The sequence below is a fragment of the Gossypium raimondii genome, chromosome 13 (assembly GCF_025698545.1).
Source record: "Gossypium raimondii isolate GPD5lz chromosome 13, ASM2569854v1, whole genome shotgun sequence".
Lineage (NCBI taxonomy): Eukaryota > Viridiplantae > Streptophyta > Magnoliopsida > Malvales > Malvaceae > Gossypium > Gossypium raimondii.
The window spans coordinates 41,362,394-41,382,646 of NC_068577.1; the positions used below are offsets into that span (position 1 = coordinate 41,362,394).

General features: G+C 33.0%; 1 long non-coding RNA gene across 1 annotated transcript; it reads right to left on the minus strand.

Moving 5' to 3' along the window:
- Positions 1 to 12,718: 12,718 nt before the first annotated feature.
- On the minus strand, positions 12,719 to 14,080 carry LOC105781997 (uncharacterized). The gene is made up of 3 exons (XR_008192598.1): positions 13,938 to 14,080; positions 13,772 to 13,839; positions 12,719 to 12,892 (listed from the first exon to the last, which is right to left on the minus strand). It is a non-coding gene; the product is annotated as an uncharacterized LOC105781997 (long non-coding RNA).
- Positions 14,081 to 20,253: the final 6,173 nt, after the last annotated feature.

Here is a 20,253-nt window from a genome sequence, read left to right on the forward strand (position 1 = left end):
ACATATATTTATTTTCGTATTGGGTTAATATAATTATTTATGTATGTAATATATCAGCATAAAATTATACTAATGTGATAATATTGTTAGTGATTTATGAAAATTGAAACACATCAAAATTTCATGTATAAAATCACACAAAATCAAATTTTATATATAATATTACACATTAGATCAAAATTTATGTATAAATTTAATATTTACCCTTAATTTAATAAGTTGTAGTGTTTTTTAATCAAATGAATAAAAAATGTGATTAATGTCAATGATCTAAGTCAAATCCTTTGGTTTTTATGGGTAAATTGAGAAACCTATCCTTAGTTGTTGTTTTTCATAGAAGGAGAGAACAGTCGAACAGGCTCAAAGAAACCCCAGAAAAACAAAGGAATAGGGCCCAAATTCTGGCCTGAAATCCATCCAAAAAACAAAGGTTATATTCTACTATTACTCTCTATACTTTGCAAAGGTTATAGATTTTATCGATTTTAATCATTATATTTTGTAAAAGTTGTAAATTTAATTTCTATATTTTAATTTTATCAATTTTAATTTATATGAACGTTGTTGGGCAAAATTTAAAAATCGTATTTTAAATCAGACCAGGTTAAGATACCTATATATAATGTTGATATCACACATAGGCTAACGTGACCCATAAACACTTCGACATACGTGGGTATTGAAAATTTACATAATAATTTATTTTGGTTAAATTTTGCAAATGCGCTTTTAAAAGATGGACAAATACAAATTTATCATTTACTTTCATGTAATTAAATTTTACAACAGAATTTTAATTTTATTGAATTTTTCCACTCAAGTTATTTATGTGAGAAAATTCAATCAAAACTTAAAGTTTAGTGGGAAAATCTTATCAAACAAGAATTAAGTGGAAAAATTCAATATAAAGTTATGATAAATTTATTTTTAATAAAAATACAAATATCAAATATCAATTAAAATAAAATGTAGCGATAAATTTCAATTTCAATTGTAGTTGCAATTTTGTTTAGTAACCTTATAAATATTTATAGTTAAGGATTAAATTATTATTTTATTTTGACCAAATATTTGTATATTTTTTTAAAAATTGTAACATTGATATTATAATATTATAATATTTAAAATAAAAATTAAGTAATATATCAATTAAACAATTAAAGAAATATTAATCGATTCAAAAATTCTTCAAATACGTTTATAATATATATTTGTTTTACATTTAATAATGAGCTTTTGTCCTTTGATTGTACCTAATTAGGTATTTATTTAAATTAATTTATGTTATGAGTTTATTATAATATAATTTTAGACTTTAAATTTTAATGCGATTTATATTGTAAATAGTTTACATAAAACAAAATGAAATTTTGGTTGAAATAAAAAAATTGAAGATTTGAGAAGTTTGATATCTTAGGTTCATGCTCTATCACATGTGGGGTTTTTAACATATATTTTAGGTTTAAATTGTTTTTATAGATTTTACTAGATTATGCCACGATAACAAAATGTCCAAAAGAAAAAAAATTTATATAAATATATTTATTTATTAATTAAATTATTGGTGTGGTAGTAAAGGATTCGTGTTTATGAAACCCAAGTTGTGATCAACTGGTCGAGTGTTCACTTTCCTCAAAAATAATTTGAGTTTGAATCTTGTAAAAAAAATTATTTATGTCTAAATTTTTAATTTTTTAATTGTTTTATTTGAAGATTTTATATAAAAATATTTAAAAATTAGTATTATAATAAGATTTATTGCATTTAAAAAATAATTTTAGATTCCACAAACGTATGTGTCATATAAAATATTGCAAAATAAATTAAGAAATGAATCACTTTTTCAACCCTGCCCCATAAAATCTAAAAACTGTAGAAATTATATATGTATAAGAAGAAGAAGATGATGAGAAGTTTTGTTCACTATATCGTTATTTTTAGATGCAAAATCAGTTGAAAGAGACCTTACTTGGAGTGGGCCATTGGAGTTTACCATAAGATCTACAAAGTAAACAGACGAAGAATTTGGGCACCCACATAATTCAAACAAATTTGGTTTACAAAAGCCTCCTAATTTAATGTCGACAAAATTTTAAAAATGAAAAATCTCTATATACATCAAAATAATAGCCGACAAGTCCATGTTAGGCTAACATACAGTTTGAGCTTGGGGTGCAAACCATGTGCCTTAAAATGCAGGAAATGCAACGACAAGCGAAGTCACATGCTTACTGAAAATTATCTTCTTTTGGTCATAAACTTACCCACTGCCACAACTCCAACCGTCCTCACTTAAATAACCATTATTTTGCAGGAACGTGAACCAACAGTTTTTCTCTCATTAACCGCAACAGAACTTGCTCTAGGAAAAAGACAGTTTCCATCATTTAGCGGATCATTTATAGATTTTTCATTAAAAAACTATGCTACTTTATTATATAATTTTCTCACATGTAGTTGTTTCCTTCTTCACCAAATATAAATTATGCGCCGGTTTTTTTTTAAGCTAAATTGTATCATTATAAGTATTAAATTGAATAATTAATTATAATTAAAAAGACTCGCACATTTTATATAAGATGGAATTCGAGCCTAAGATTTCAAAGATCCCAAAGCACAACATTGTCATCATTATTGAGCTAAGACCTCATTGATAATTATGTGTAAGTTTTTAATCTAGATTTTATTTTAGTCATGTTGATGATGGGTATAAAGGAGATAAGGAAGAATGTAAGAAGGAGAAAGTGGTGGCATAAAGGAGGCTATAGTTCACCCTTGAGAGGCATTGAGCCTGAGAAGTTGAAGAATGAAAAGAGGGAAAAAGACTAACATGTTAGGATTTTTGAGAAGGAAGAAGAGGACCCTCTCTACGTTAGCAAGTGGCTTAATGAGGGTCCAACTAGGTGATTAAGAATGGATGATCCTTCTGTAAGTGATACAAAGCATGCAAGTGGCTAGTCATTGAATAATCATCCGGACAACATAAGATAGAGGACCTTCTGTGGGTGTCTCTTCGATCACTTCTCATATTGTCACATGTGCAAATCGAGATAGGAGTATAACAAATTATACCGTATGAATTTTGTAAAATAATTTATTGAAGTATAACTTTTTAAATAAAAAAACTCAGGGGCCCCCAATCTCGCAACGGAATGAATGCAACACACAAAAATTGCGGTAGCATACGTGGGAAAAGGCACCTAAGAGCATGAGTTCGGTGGGCAGACAAGATCATGCAATTTGGAAGAAGAAAAAAGGAAGGGGTCCAAAATAAAATTTTAATAATGTTCCCGTGGTTGTAGCATGCTTGCAAAAGGAAGGAGGTGGTGTAGTAGGTAACTGTTGTGTTAGACTACCTGTCCAAGTCTATCCCTCTTACCTCCACAATTATTTTGAAAGACTTGGTGCTCCTTTTTGTTATCTTTTGTAATTAATGTTATCCAAATTATTAAATTTTTTTCCTTTTTTTCCTTTATGGTTTCGAGGGCCCCCCCCCTCTAATTTTGAATTGACTCTTTTGGACTTGTCCAACGACTCCAAGTTAGTGAGTATCTGTTAATGAGTCGGATCAGATAAGATGTCAAAATTTTTTATTTTTCTTTTGTTCAAAATCATTTTTGACTTAACTTCCTCTGATGTCTCCCTTCAAATTTACTATTCATTTAATATAAAGAAAATTGAAATTAATAAATAATAATAATTAAAGTTAGACCAAATCAGTCTTAAGCACATTTTTTTCATATAAATTGGAAAAAAAAATGAATGAAGTAGTCAACTTTTGGATAACTGTAATTATGCAATGGAAGTTGGGATTAACTACCTTCTTCAACTACTAAAGGGATAAAAATGGGACCACACTTTGGTGCGGTTAGGGCTCCTTGATGCCCCAACTGACACCCATGTTTGGGTAACATGGATGGCAATGAACCAGATTACTATCAACGCATTAATGCTTCACCCAGTAAAAATATCTTCCTCTGAGGGAAATTTTTACCCTTCTTTTTCATAACATCCACTGCCTTCAAATTAACTTTTTCTTAATGATGTTGAGTTAAAATCAACGCATTTAAAAGCTGTGTCATCTTTATCTCTTAGTATAAAAAATAAAAATAAAGATTATTTTGTAATACATTATTAAACATATAATTGTGGTATAAATAGAGATGCTATTTTTTTTTAAATCTTATTCATTTTGAAAAATATTATTTTCATTTTTACATAAACTTAATTTTAATTTGTTTAAATAAACATTTTAATACATATTTTATTATGTAGCATAAATAGAGTATTAATATTTAGTAATTATTCATCATAAGTTGATAAGAGATACAAGATGATGTGACATCTTTCAAACATGACAGTTTTAATAATTTTTTCTTTTTTTTCTTGAATGCTAAAATTTTTATTCTTTCAAGATTTTATGGCTTTATATTAATATTTATTTCCCTAATTGAGTTGGCATCATGAATCATTCCAACATCAATTCCTTTAAAAATTATAAAATATTTTTTATAATTAAAATAAGTTATATTAATCGATGATACTTTAATCTTTTTATTTTTTAAAGCCAATAAATTATTTGCACGTGGTTAAATTTGAAACAATATCAATTGTATTGGTAAAATCTTAACTTTACCAACCAATCAAACCTTTATTTTATTTTTTCATACATTTTATCTTAGTACACATACTTTATTAACTTAACATCAACTCGGATTGATGACAAGATCACAATAAATAATTGTAGTACATTTAGTATTCTTAATATAATGTATTTATATGTTTCATTTTCATTTTACTCGAAATTTTAATCTATTTTTCATCTTAATATTGTATGTATTCTACGTGTTATCATTAAATAGTTTCAAACTATACATCGTATGTTATTTTGAAATGCAAATCTATATTTCAAACATGTAGATTTTATATGCATACTCATGTGATAGGAATTATAGTATCTACTTAGTTGTAATATAAAATTGTATAATATTGAAACTATGTTGATGAATAAACTATTTAAGTATATACTTTTATCATGGTCAATAATAAGTATATACGTTTAGTAGATTAAATTAAAAAACATTAATGAAGTAAAGTGGATAGAGTGGGGTGACGTAGATGTAACCAATGTTAGCATATAAGATCCACGTAATAAACAAAGTAATTTCCGCCCCACTTAGTTTCACTTCACTCCTATCCAATTTCATTAATAATGTAGATAGACCCTGAAAGAGAGGCGCAAATGTGGGAAAGACGTCAAGGATGTAAAGTTAAAGAAGAAGGCAATAGCGTAACCTAAGTAAGGGATAATGTTATAAAACTCATATATTTAAGACTGGTTAATTAAAAAAACATAAAGATGAAGAAAGTAAAGCAACGACAATGGTTTTGGCATTACCGTTCGGTCATAGTTATTGCCCGCTTTGGTCTGTTTTTTCTTGTTCTTGTTTTGTTTGTATACAATACAATGCTTGAAAAATGGGGTTTGTCGGATGTGTGAGTGGATGAGTCGGTATTTGGTTTTTATGTTTGAATTTGATTCTTCAAATAACTCCAAAATGTAGTTTTATAGAAACTACCAAATGCAGGCTTTAAAGATTCCCTCAGATCACCCCCCGCCATTTTTAACCACACATTCCCATGCACACAGCAGGCAGCGCCGCGTCAGACTATTAAAAAAATAATATCAAGAATCCACTGTGTTAGACTGATGATAAGATGTTAATTATTTCAAGTGTGATTTAAATTTAAGTCGCATTAATTGTATTATTATTAGATTTTTTTGTAATTTATTAAAAAATCATCATGTATCTTTTTTAGTAATTATCCTATTTATCCAGAAGTACAAAAAAATCACGAAAGTGTCGAAATTAAAGTTGTTTGTTTTTTAATTATTTTATTATATATTGAAAACATATGACGGCTACTTTACTTAAAAAAGTCGTTTTTTTCAAAATTTATTGAAATGGGTCGATTTTTGATTATTTACCGAAATGGTCTATTTTCCGAGAAATCGCGTCCACGTCAGTGCGATGTCAGGGTACGTGTCAGGACATCGCGTCCACGTCAGCGCGACCTGCTGACGTGGAAGGAAATCGCGCCCTCAAGGACACGATTTCCTTCTACGTCAGCAGGTCGCGCTGACGTAGACGCGATGTCTTGCCACGTAGCGTGTTTTCGGGGACACGATTTTGACGTTGATTTTAAGTTTCCATTTTTTTGGCTTTTAGGGTTTAGGGTGCTGGTTTTTAGGGTTTAGGGGTCCCGAAATAAATTATTTTGAGTTGACGTTTCTGGTCAAATAGTATAAAATCGCGCCATCGAGGATGCTAATTGAGAAGAAATTATGAAATCGTGCCCTCGTGGACGCGATTTCGCTACAGTTGGTCATGTAAGAAATAATTTTTTTTTTACGTTTCTGAGCAAATAGTATAAAATCGCGCCCTCGTGGACGCGATTTTGCTACAGTAGCAAGTTTGGGCTGAGGCTATAAATTAGGCAGAAAATGTTCTCAGAATGCATAAGTCATAGCAGAAACATTTTAGAGAGGCTAATAAAGTAAGAGTTTCAAAATGAGTGAACGTATTAGTGCTGTTATTTACTACGATGGTGAGGTTTGCCACACCGAGAATGGTGTTGTTTTCTTGTCGGAGAATACGGTGCGACTGTCATTTAACCAGAACATAGATTTGACAGAACTTCGTAAAAGAATTAGGCGTAAAATCTTCGGAACGACGCCAATGAAAGTTCTGTCAATCATGTATCGATTTTGTTCTTGTGTTGATCCGGTGACATATGACTCGTTCGACATAAAAGGTGCTCATAGCTTGGAGGCAATGGTGCAGACTCATCTTGCTAGCGGAACAACTTATATTGAGTTATATGTACAATTTACGTCGCCAACTGATGTACTTCCGTCCGGTGTTCGAGATGTATACACGACCCCTGGCTGACACTCGGTTAGCGGGTTACAAAATACGGAACAGCCCATGTTCGGTAGCGATGTCGAATGGGCATCCCCCGCAAGGCACTCTGTCGGTGGATGGGATATGTACGTCGGTGGCTCGACGTTTAACGTTGGAAATGCGTACTGGGGAACTGCATCAAGTTCTAGTGGATGACAATCTACATCTAATTGGGGACGTTATCAAATGCCAAGAAGAATGGATGACGTACTACCTACGACATCAACCAATGAGGGGACGTCGTATGCTGCAGATGATTGTGGGTTAGAAGATGACACCGATGTGGATCCACCTCGAGAGCCCGGGCCGGATGGTGCAGAGGTGGGATTATTTTCTGAACCGGAGCCTATTCCAACAGAAGGTGAAAATGGTGAAAGGAGTTCAGATGATGAAGAAAATCCACGATTCAGAGCATACTCACCTCCAGCCCACATGCATAATGTCGATCTGGCAGCAAATGATGCGTTAGAGTTTCCAGATCTACCACACCGGTTGCGGGATCGTACAAGTTCGGGGGTAGATTTCGGTGAACTTGAAGTTGGTAATCAGTTTACCAATAAGGATTGTTTTATTGGTGCTTTGAAACAGCATAGCATCAAAAACAGCGTTAATTACCACGTCGTTAAATCAAAATCTGATAAGTTTGAGGCGAAGTGTGCAGTGCAAGACGGCACATGTTCATGGAAAATCGTCGCCTCGTTAAGGAAAAGGACAGGGTTGTGGGAGATAAAAAAGTACAAAGGTCCACATACATGTACTACAGGTACAGTATTGAATGTATCTGAATAATAATTTTATTTTGCCATGTTGCATTATTTAATGTACTCCCTCTGTAGGTGTTTCACAAGATCATCCCAAAATGGGTTCAGCTATGTTGGCTAGCTTGATACTGCCCACGATAAAGGCAGATCCTAGGACTTCAGTGCCAGTGATAATTGCCAATATTTGTAGCCAAATGGGGTACACGCCCTCTTACCGCAAGGCGTGATAGCTAAGCAAAAGGCGTTGGAGAAGATGCATAGTGGGTGGGACGCCTCATATAATGAAATATGACAGTGGTGTCAGGTGCTAGAGAGATACGTCCCAAGTGCCATCACAGACCTTGAAATGAAACATGCGTACTACAACGGCCGATTGCTACGTGGATGCCAAGTGTTCAAACGCCTATTTTAGACCTTTAAGCAATGTCGATACGCATTTCCATACTGCAAGCCGTTAGTACAAATTGACGGTACCTTCATTTTCGGTAGGTATACTCATCGGCTATTGGTTGCAGTGGCACAGGACGGCGGTGGGAGAATTCTTCCAATTGCATTTGCAATAACACTGGGGGAGTCGTCTGATGACTGGGATTTCTTCCTCTCTAGGTTAAGGAGGCATGTGTGCCCCCAACCTGATATTTGCATTATTTTAGACTGAGGCGCCGGTATACTAGCTGCATTTGATCGAGAGGAAAGCTTGTGGCAGCGCACACACCATAGATATTGCCTAAGACACGTTGCTTCGAACTACTACAAGCAATATCCATCTAATAGCGAACGACGACAAGTGACCAACATGGGTATTTACTCTATAACTGTATTATTTCGTTTGTCAATTTACCTTAGTTTTATTGGTAGAAATGGTATAAAATATTCACTATGAACTTATATTGTCAGGGTATAAAATAAATAAAGATCGTTTTCACGAGATGTTGTCAATTTTACGATCCCAAAACGAAGAAGGGGCGGACTACCTTTGTTGGCACGAGATGTTGGCGTGCGATTGAATGAACTTATATTACCAGGGAATGAAATTTCACGAGATCGTTTTCACGAGATGTTGGCAATTTTACGATCCTAAAATATTCGCTATGAACGGCGACGGTGTTTGAAAGCCATGCGTTGCTGGCGATTGGTAAAAAGGAGAGCTCCCCGACGGCCCCTCTTGCGACCCCTCCTGCGCCGCTGCCCTAGTTATCGGTGGTCCGCTCGGCATAATAGGAAACGGAGCTGATCCGGGCATTTGGCTCTAACCTGCCATAGGATTCGTCAAAAGATACATGTACGGGTTAGGGTACATATAAGGGCTAGGAAACACACCTGGCATCATAGGGAAAGGCGATTGCATCAATATCATCTGTTGAATTATGCGTCGGTGGATCGCGTGCTTGCTCTCGTTAGGGCGGTGATTGCATGCCCGCCGATGATGCGTCGGGTGATCGCTGGGCCTCGTTGAGGGGCTGCCTTCGAAGTCTTCTCCTCTTGGATTTAGAGGCCCGCGCCTTCCCCTTCTGAGACGTAATTACCGTTGCCTCTCCTCTGGCGTAAGTAAATACGGCTTCCCATGGATCCTAAACCATGACATGTATTCTGGAACGCACGCTAACTCCGGAACGATGATTTCTTCCCGAGTAGGTAGATATTCATGTCGATTTTCCCACATTTTCGTGTACTCTGACCAGTATCTAGGCAAATCCGTACCTAATAGCCGAAGGTCGATTTTGTGGTGATCGTCAAACACCTCAGGGTCCTCAGGAATCGGTTGTCTACATCCAAACTGTTGTAGAACTCTGTCTGTCTGGTGGGGCTCCACGGTTGCATAGTTGATCAACACTACTTTCGCGTGCCAAGCGTTCGGATTTTGTAAAAACTCTTCCGGGATTACTGTCCGGATTGCTGGATCCTCGTATGGTGTCCATTGAAACTACATGAACATAATAGAAATATCAGTTACATACATAATACTAAATACTAAATACTATATACCGCTCCCACTAGCGAATGTATGGAAATATCTATTTGCAATAATACTTACTTCTGCTTCCGACCGTTGCTCTAATAGAAGCCGTATATCTTCAAGTTCAGACGGTAATCCACGATAACTTGCCGGATGGTTCCACCTAATTAAATAAATTTTTAGCATACTTTTATTCTTACAAAATCTACATAACAATTCCAAAATGTAATATAAAATTTACCTCGTTACGAGTGGGAATGTATGTTGGTGGTTCACTCGAGGACATAGAAATGGAAAGCGAAACCGTGCCCATGATTGCAGTAGTGACAGACAACCTCCAATGTTTGCTCTCCTCGGTCGTGTCGCCCCGCACATCTCCCGATATAATGTTGCCAATACGGCAGACCCCCAACTAAATTCACCGGCTCCTCTAAAATCAAAGAGTTTTAGCAGCCACCTTAGATGTACACGGCTCCGTGACGTGTCGGGCATCAGATAACCTCCAATGATTTGAAGAATGTATGATCGAACATATCGGATTCTTTCAATTTCGGTTGAATTTGCTTTCGGATCGGGGAAGGTGGCACGTAACCAGCCCAACTCCACATTACCTCTATCCATTTTATCCGGAACAGCGCCCAAAAGCTCGTAGCACACTGCCTCCCAATTTCTAGATTGGGTAGACCCGGTGACTGGGTGCCCGTCCACCGGCAATCCCAATTGCAGATGGACATCTTCTAGAGTGATAGTGCACTCACCACATGGAAGATGAAATGTGTACGTCTCGGGTCTCCACCTCTCGATCAACGCATTGATCAATTTCGGCTCCAACTTGCATCCCCGGCCTACCGTCGCCAGTGCCAAAAACCCGCTTCCCGCATGTAGTTCTCTACTAACGGTGATGGAGGACCATGCATATTCCGGATAGTGCATTCCAATACCCGATCTTCAGACTTTTATAACAAATAATAAATTAATAATTTTCTAAAAATACATAAATAAAAATATCTTAAATAATATTTAAAATTTAAATTTAATACTTACCATTTTCATTTGTTCCACCGATATGTGATTCCTATCAAGACGAATCAATGATCCGGGCATTGATGAAAATATAAAAAAAATTTAAAATTATTTTAAAAAATATAAAAAAATTTGGGGGGGCAACGGTCAAAAATTTGACCGTTGAGGGGGGCAACGGTCGAAAATTTGACCGTTGGGGTCTTTATTCACGTTGGGGACATCGCGTCCACGTCAGCGCGACCTGCTGACGTGGACGCGATGTCCTGACACGTACCTTGACATCGCGCTGACGTGGACGCGATTTTCCGGAAAATGGACCATTCCGGTAAATAATCAAAAAATCGGCCCATTTCGGTAAATTTTGAAAAAAAACGGCTTTTTTAGGTAAATTGCCCACATATGACATCAATCCATATTTGTTCCACTAATAATTATAGGATAATAATTAATATTTTTTATATTTATATATTTATAAAATAATACATATCTAATCATATTCGAGTGTTTTTTTTTATGAACCATGAATCTTTAATTCAAATATATTAGGTTACGAAAATGTAAATTACAAATGAAATATAGAATTGTTTTATTTAATTTATTTAGTTAAAATATAAAATTTATGTGTTTGTTGATAAAATATAAGATTATATAAAAATAAATTTTACTAAATTATCATTATTATAGAATTTTTGTTTTTATAAGTATAACATTTTTAGTATTAAATTTTGCATAAAATTTTAATAACTTAAGAAATTCTACCATAAAGTAATATTCTACCTAGAATATTAGATAAACTAATATTCTACCTAGAATATTAGATAAACTAATAAATAGGTCATAATGAGATTACACTTTATACATTATTTAGGAATGTGAGATTATGGAATGATCAAAATATTTAGAATTCAAATGCCGTAATGTCATTCCAAAATGTAACATTACAGTTTGTAATGTAAGATTCGGGCAATCATTTATTAGAGTCATATTGCATTTTGCTTCCTCTACTCAAAATATGGATATATTAGCCATTGTATGTTAGATCAAAAAACAAATCGGTCATTCTATTAAAAATTCCATCCATTTCAAGTGTTAAGTGATGACATGGCTCACGAAACAAGTAAACAATGACACATAATGTGCCAAATGTACCTAATACTAATATGACAAATAGTTAAAAAAATAAAAATAAAAAATAATTATTTTTAAAAACATGTCCAAACTTAACATGGTCAAATAGTTCTCTAGGTTCAAATAAACTTAGACAATAGTTTGTCCAACTTGAGCAAATAGTTGTCTAGATTTAAATGAACTTGGACAACTTTTGGACATATTTTTCAAATAATTATAAAATTATTTAAAATTGCTAAGAATTTAAAATTATTAAAATTAAAATTTATATAAATTATTTAAAATTACGATAAATATTCAAATCGCAAATTAAGTATCATTATCAAGTTACAATTTGTTTAAATGTTTAATAATTATTATGATGAATTATTATCAATAGAGAAAGCTTTTGATTTAAGTGCTTGTTTACATTGCTTCTTGTCCATTGCTAACTAGATTAATATGAGAAAATATGTTACAAATTTGGACAAAAACAATAAACATTTAAGGAAATATGGTCAAAGTAAATGGTGTGAAATATAAATACTACTTACTAAAAACAAAAGGTTATAGATTCTTTTATTTTTATATTTTGTTGTTTTGGTAAGGATTATTTTAATGTTGGTTCTTCATGTAACACTCTAAATCTGGACTAAACGTTATGGCCAAATTTAGAGTTGTTACAATAATTGATTGAAAATTTGGTTTTCGTGTATCTTAAAAATCGTCGCAAACTCTTAAAATCTTGGATTATTCGAAAACATATTTTATCTAACTATTTCATTGAAAATGATGCTTGAATATATTTCTAAAGCTTATGATTTTGTAGTGGAAATTCTTAAAAAGACGTATTTTTGAAAACACAGTTGTTAATTGAAACCCGTTGTTTTTGCAAAAAGTAATCGTTATCGATAAAACGTTTAAATAATATTATACGGAAACGAAAATTATAGTCCAAACCCAAATCAGTCCAAAATTTACAAACCTCTTAAATCTCAAATTAAAAAATATCTAAAATGAACACAAAACTTTAATAACCGAGCTCCCGTCGCACCGACCCGCTTAAGTCTAAAGATTACCTGAAATATCAGTCAAACAAAATATGAGTTTTCGAACTCAATGTGTAACACATAACTTAACAGATAATATATATAAGACAGATTTTACAAAAACAAAATTATATCAGACCAAAACAGATATAGACATGCTTTCCTACCCCATCTGCTACACACCATTTCTGACCAACCCTACACACCATATAGGGTATGAAACACCCATCCAACCCTACACACGACTTAGTGCCATTATGACACTTTTCAAAATATTTGCAGCTAGGCTGCCAGTATAATGGGCGAGATATCGTCTCTCACAGAAACACTTCCTCCACATAATATAATCCATTTACCATGCATATATAATCAGAACATAAATTATACATGTTACTTTTATACATGCATGTCATAATAGATAGCCTATTACAAGGTTAACATATCATACGTTATCTAAAATACACATACATAAAATCAGAAGTATACTAATAAATAACCAGATCCCATGTTTTACAGATTATTTAATCACATACAGACCTTACGGAAGGTTCACAATTGATCGGAACGATGTGTGCAGAACTAGGGAAAATTTTTGAATTTTAGGCCAGCACGCCCGTGTGGCCCACACGGCCCAAATAGACCAGTCCGTGTGTCACACATGGTCCAGCACATAGTTTATCACACGGCCGTGTGGTGTCGACAGTGTTGTTTTTTGACTTTTGTCGTACACTGATTTTCGGGTTTCTCATTATACACCTGATTCTATTTTGATACAAATGCAACCACGAGATTCCCAATATCTAAAATTAATATTCCAACGACCAATTTCAATAAAAAATTATGAAACTCAAACAAGAATTGTCCATTAACATAGCCTCTTAATAGCAAACAACGCATTCGTACACTTACCTTCAACGAACAACAACCACGCAACACTTAAATCGCAGGAGGAACACCACCCAACTCACGGTTCTCTCCTAATCGAGCATTAAAACGAATAACACAATTAATAAACCTTTCCATTCTAAAGCATAACTAAAACTCCCAACTTACTAAAATCCCAAAAAGAAAATACCTGACGAGAAGTGATAAACACTCCCAACACCGAACACAAAATGAATATTAAAGAACCGAAGAAACAAAGTCATAAATGGGTGGAAAAATTATAACAAAAAATGGATAGAACGGCGGCCAGGATACAAAGGAGAAAAAATAAAGAATAGAAACAATAGGAAGAATGAAAGAACCAAGAAAATCATATCACCAAGCAAGGAAAAATTGATGGTGGCGTGATTTGGGGAAAAAACAAAGAAAAGAAACACGTGGAAATGACTTGCTGAATTTATTTTTAAAAATAACTACCTACAACTCACTTGAAAAAGGGAACCAACCCACAACTAATCACATAATTATTAAAGAGTTTAAATTACGTTTAAACTCCTCCGCAACTCTAATAAAAACAAAACAAAATATCCCTTACGCATAAAAAGACTTGAACCCCGCACCTTAAACTATTACATCAAGCGCTTAATCACCCAAACTAAATACATTCCATGATAAATCTCAATATATCTAGAATTTAAAATTTTGAAGCGTTACACTTTATTTTAAATTACGATTATTTTTTAAAATGTTTTTTAAGCAAATTTATCTTTTTATATTTTTATATAGTTATTTGAAAAAATGCGTCCAGGTGCCTAGGTTCATTTTGGACATGGTTTTTTAAATAATTATTAAAAATATTTATTTTTAAGATTTTTAAAATATTTTCTATAGCGGCAAAATGCCAATTAGCATGAGGCACAAGTGGCATGCCACATGTTGTTCTCTACTTAATCCATCAGCCATATCATCACTTAACAGTAGAAATGGATAGAATTTTTAATGGAAGGACCAATGTGTTATTTATTCTAATGTAGAGAGGCTAATTTCCCCATTTTTTGAGTAAAAGAGGCAAAATACAATCCGACGCCTAGTATAGGGGCCTACATAGTACTTTTACCGATTTAAGTCTATCATTGTAAGTGTTATATAGGTTTGTTGTAGTTTAAGTTTAGTTATACTTTGATTATCTACCTAATCAGGCCTTGTGTTAATATTCAATATCTTATAAGCTTAAACCCAAGTAAATATGCATGGGCTCAAATCTGGACAAACATAAATAACTCAAACTAAAAAGTAGGCTAGCCAAAATAGCAAAAGCCCTCAAGGAGTTCTTGGCCCATACACATAACGAGATCGGCCACAAAGGCCTTATGAGGGACCCTCCCTTACAAAGCACAAATGTAACACCCCTCACCCAACCCAATCGTTAGATTCAAGCTACGGGATGCCACATTTGTTGTCGGAGTAACTGCAATCAGATTTACAATAAAATAATCATTTTCGCATGCATTCACACATCAATCATGATTTAAATACAATAACATCTCATTTCCAAGTCTTAATCGAGCTTACGAAAGCTCTTTTGACAACTCAAGCACGAAATAAGGCCAAATTACAAAGTTTTAAAAGTTAAGAACTAATGTCATGACGTCGCCAAAACATTATGTCACGTTGTGACCTCAGGCCACTCGATGTCACGACGTGACTCACTATCATTCGATGTTGTGATGAGGTAGGTTGCTCGTCGAGACGTGGACATTGTCTTTGGTAAAAAAATGAACCATTTGGCACTTCTTTCAATGCTTTCCACTAAACCTATCAATTTGTGCACAAAACATTAACTTCACCTAGTTCAGGACATGCCAAAATCATACCAAACAAGCTCAATGCTCATATTCAACTATTCAACAAAGCATTTACCACTTAAGCATCATTTAAACTTAAATATTTTCATATCATTAAGGCATACCAACCTCAAATTATTCAAACATCTAACTTTACCTATACCATACCATTTTGAAACAAGACATTTCATTTCATTTACCTACAATTATGAATCTTATACATAAATATACATAAAAGCCTCAAACGTATCTATCAACCATCTAAACTAGGTCATATTTTATAAGAATGTTTTAAGTTACTAATGTTCAAATACATTACTATTCCATTCACTAACCAATTAATCTACAATTTCTAACTCATTTCATACCATTCCACATTCCGTTCATATACTTATTGAATATCAAATCTTTAGCATATAAGCATATATATGTCCAACACCATAAGCAATACCAAAACACCAATTCAACATGGTTAAAACAACTCGCCAAAAATAAGCACATTCACAAGTTAATAAATATGTCATGTCACCTATATACATGCCACAATCCTTTACTCAAAATAACTAAATAACTATCAAATTAAGGATAGTGTAAGATTTAAAATGACCTGGCTTGATGTGTTCCGCAAGATAACAATCTACAAGGAAAAGAGAAAATAATTTGGTAAGCATATAAAATGCTTAGTAAGTTCATAGGCATTAAACAACAACTTACCTTATCTTTCAATTAAATACATTAAGCTACGACAATTTGACATAGTTAGCTAGATATGACAAAATACAAAATCAATAAGGTGAGTTTAACATATAATCAAACATATAATTTCTCAATCATATATCAAACCAATTCATTTCCAAAGCAATATTCCAATACCTTGCTCATTCTCAATTTAACATTTATCTATTTAAACATCAAGCTCATATCATTCAAGTTCAACTTTTCATTTAACTATAACCACATAGCTCGATGAACTCTAGTAAACGAACTTGGATACATAGGTATCTACGCTAAACCTTTAAACTAACATAAGGTTATTGGTCCAAAATAAACCTATGTCACATGTATCTCCAAGTCCGCAACAAATGTTGGATCTTAGTAACATATGTAACCAATCTTGTACAAGCACACACATATCCTATTGGCATGCCAATCGTATCCTAACATTTACTAAGTTCAAATAGACATCTATTACACAAATTAACATTCTTTACAATTTAGTCCAAATCTCACATTTCATACCAATTTACCAACAATTAATTCACAATCAATTATACATATACAAATCAAACACATAATTATTTAAACACATATATACCATATGAACTTACCTGACCAAAAAAACAAACAAGTTGAATCTCTAGGGACTAATTGATAATTTTGGTTTTTCCCCGATTATATCGAGTTTGATCCAATTCTCGATCTAATCAATAATTTTAAGCAATTCATCAATACCAAACATTTTCTTGTTATGCCACGATATGCATGAACATATTTAATTCCATTTTTTGACTTCCCCTTAAGTTTTGCAGCTTATTCAATTTAGTCCATAAAATCGAAATAGCCATAACTTTCAATTTTGAGCCTCGGTTTGAAAATCGATCTTAATTACATCCTTAGAGACTTTCTAATTTCTATTATTGTTGAAATTTCAAAATTTATTCACTTTAATCCTTTGTACAAAACTAACAATTAAACACTACAATCTAGTCCTTTTTTCACATCTAAGCTTAAACTTTATTAATTTAACACCAATTTCTTCAAGAATTCATCAATGGAAACTTTCAAAAACTTTACAATTTTGTAAATTGGTACATGCACTAGCTAAATAAAGCTCTCATGACCTCAAAAACATAAAAGTTACAAGAAAAGGCCTTAGAAATTTTTCTTAATCAAGGGTTGAATGTACAAAGCTTTCAGAGGTTTTTGTTCTTTATGTTTTCTTTTTGTTTCTGTAGTGGATAGAAGGAGAATATGAACATTCTCTCTTTCTTTCCACTTATCTTAGTATATATATCTTAATTAACTTAATTAAGTTTGGTAAATTAACTTAATTAAATTACTAACCACTTTATTAGTGATTAAACATAATCATCTAGTATCACATATTAGAAAATGATTTAATTGTCATTTTGTACCTTTGGTTAATTGCAATTTAGGTCCCTTAATATTTGGCCAATTAAAACTTATAGCGATAATAATTTTACAATTTAGTCATTGAATCTAAATTAAGCAATTAATAGCCAAAATTGAACGACTAAGCTTCAATATTCTTTTATACCGACTCCATAAACATTTTAATTTAATATTTACGGACCCAATTTATGAAAATAAGGTTCCAAAATTACCTTTTTTTAATGCCATTGAAAATCATACTGTTACAATAAAGACTCTTCTATGAAAGCATCATATTCGATAGTCTTGAAAAAATAAGAAGCTTCTAAATGCTTTAGTTGCTAGCACGAAATGAATAAGAGATTTAACAACCCTAAATTTTTGAATGAAGATAGGCTTGCAAATAGTTGGGATAGGACACTTGCTCAAACAATCTTTGGCAAGGAACATAATGCTTATAAATCCCCATCGTACATCATAAGTAAAGGTACACTCATCCAATAACTTTGAAACCTTATTTCACCTTGATTTTTAAAACTATGTTACCGGCTTAAGCATTGAAAGGTGCTCCAAATATCAAAATCTGGAGCCTTCTAATGGATTTCTTGCAAATTATTTCCATCTCAACAATAATCCACTCAACCTAGTTCTATAAAATTGACCTAAAAATTGGCGCCGTTTGTGGGAACCATTTTGAACAAAAGTCAAACTCTTCTACTAAGCAACGTAGAGTAACCATTAATGTCAAACAAAACCTTGAACCTCAATAATTGCTTCAAACAAATGCCTTTTAATCACCCATAGTTACCCTGATAACAAATCACTTAAAAAATTGGTGATCACTAAGAATACTTGGACAACCTCAGTCAGTGACCCTTCCTCATGGTATGTTCATTCAAAAATTCCAATAGTCTCTTTGACTAGTTAGGTACAACTTAGCCAAAGTTATAATATTGTAACCATTGACCTACATCCTCACACTAATTTATCCTTTGCCACTAACTTGCAAACTAATATTAAACTACCATATGTAATTATAACCAATCCAACAATTCTCAAAATAAGTACTCTATTGTCACATCTAGACCACCAAATGTTAACAACTTGCCATGAATATTTCTGTAGCTACCGATAACTAATGCCACTCCATAAGTTTTACAATAGCCAAACCTCACTCCAAATGCATACCTCAATTCTAAATCTTATCTAACACTTTTGAAGCACGACATGGAGCACTAGATAAAATACAAAAACAATTAGAGCAACTTCTTCAGATCCATAAGGAATAATAAAAAAAACTATGGTCTTTCCTTCAAAACTTGTAATGCCAAACGAAAGCTTGACATTTGCTACAAAACCTCCATATAAACAGCAAACTCAGAGCGTCTTCCAACCTCAATCAAAGCGCAGAATGGAGTGTTACCAACCTAAAGTAAACTTTGTTTATTGATGCTGGAATTCCCAAGGCTAACCAAAAATCTAAAATACTAGTGCCCTGAGCTATCCCGTATTACACCACCTATATTTGCAAAATTTCGCTCTGGTCTCCAACCACTATCCACTTTGAGTTTGTACCAACCAGCCTTTGGATTCTCCCAATGTAGTAACACCTTATGCTTTAACTTCATTGGATCCTGAACTTTCCACAAACAAGAAAATTCCTTAAGAGAGCTACTAATCAACTTGATCTTACAACTAAGTGGTAGGGTTGTATTTGGAAAACAAGTCCCATTTCTCCATTTCCAAAGTATCCAACAAATGTAAGCAAAAACATAAAGCCATTTCCAATCCCCAACGTCATGTCCCTGGTTTCAATTATGTTCCAATGCCACCAACGATCAACCATAAAAAAAGAGAAGTTGCTAACAACTGAACTTCCTAGGAACAGTAGCCAGACTTCCTTAGAAGTAATGTAATCTCACAAAATATGGAGAACATCCTCCTGGCCAAAACCATAAACATCACATGCTTTTAAACTAGTTATATTCCTAGTTTTTCGATTAACATTACACATAATTTTGTTTCTCTAGCCAACCAGATTAAAAGTTGCACTTTCGATGGACAAGGGAGCTTCCATATGACAGTGGCAATTGGACATGACTCCCCCTTATATATGTTCATTTGTTATAGGCATTAAAGCTTGGGATTATATCTTACGCACTGTCAGTGCATGAGTCCAATGCACCATAATTCGCCATATTATAAACAAGAAAAATAATAAAAAAATGAAAAGGTTTTTTAGTAAATACCTAAAAAATATTTAAAATTAATTATATTTTCTCCCTTTGTGATTTTCTTATCTCTCCCACACAAAATTTTATTAGTATAAATATTCAAACTAAAAAGAAAAAGGGAAAGGATGTTAAAATATTATTTTACTTATACCAAATAATGTTTTATGAAGATAAACATGAAGTTAGACTTAAAATATAATTTTACTTGTACAAAATCATATTTAACTTTAATAAAAGAACAAGATGTTAGCAAAAGGAAGAAAGTTTCAATCTTGATTTCATTTCTATATTGTAAACACCTCCCTCTTTAATGGAA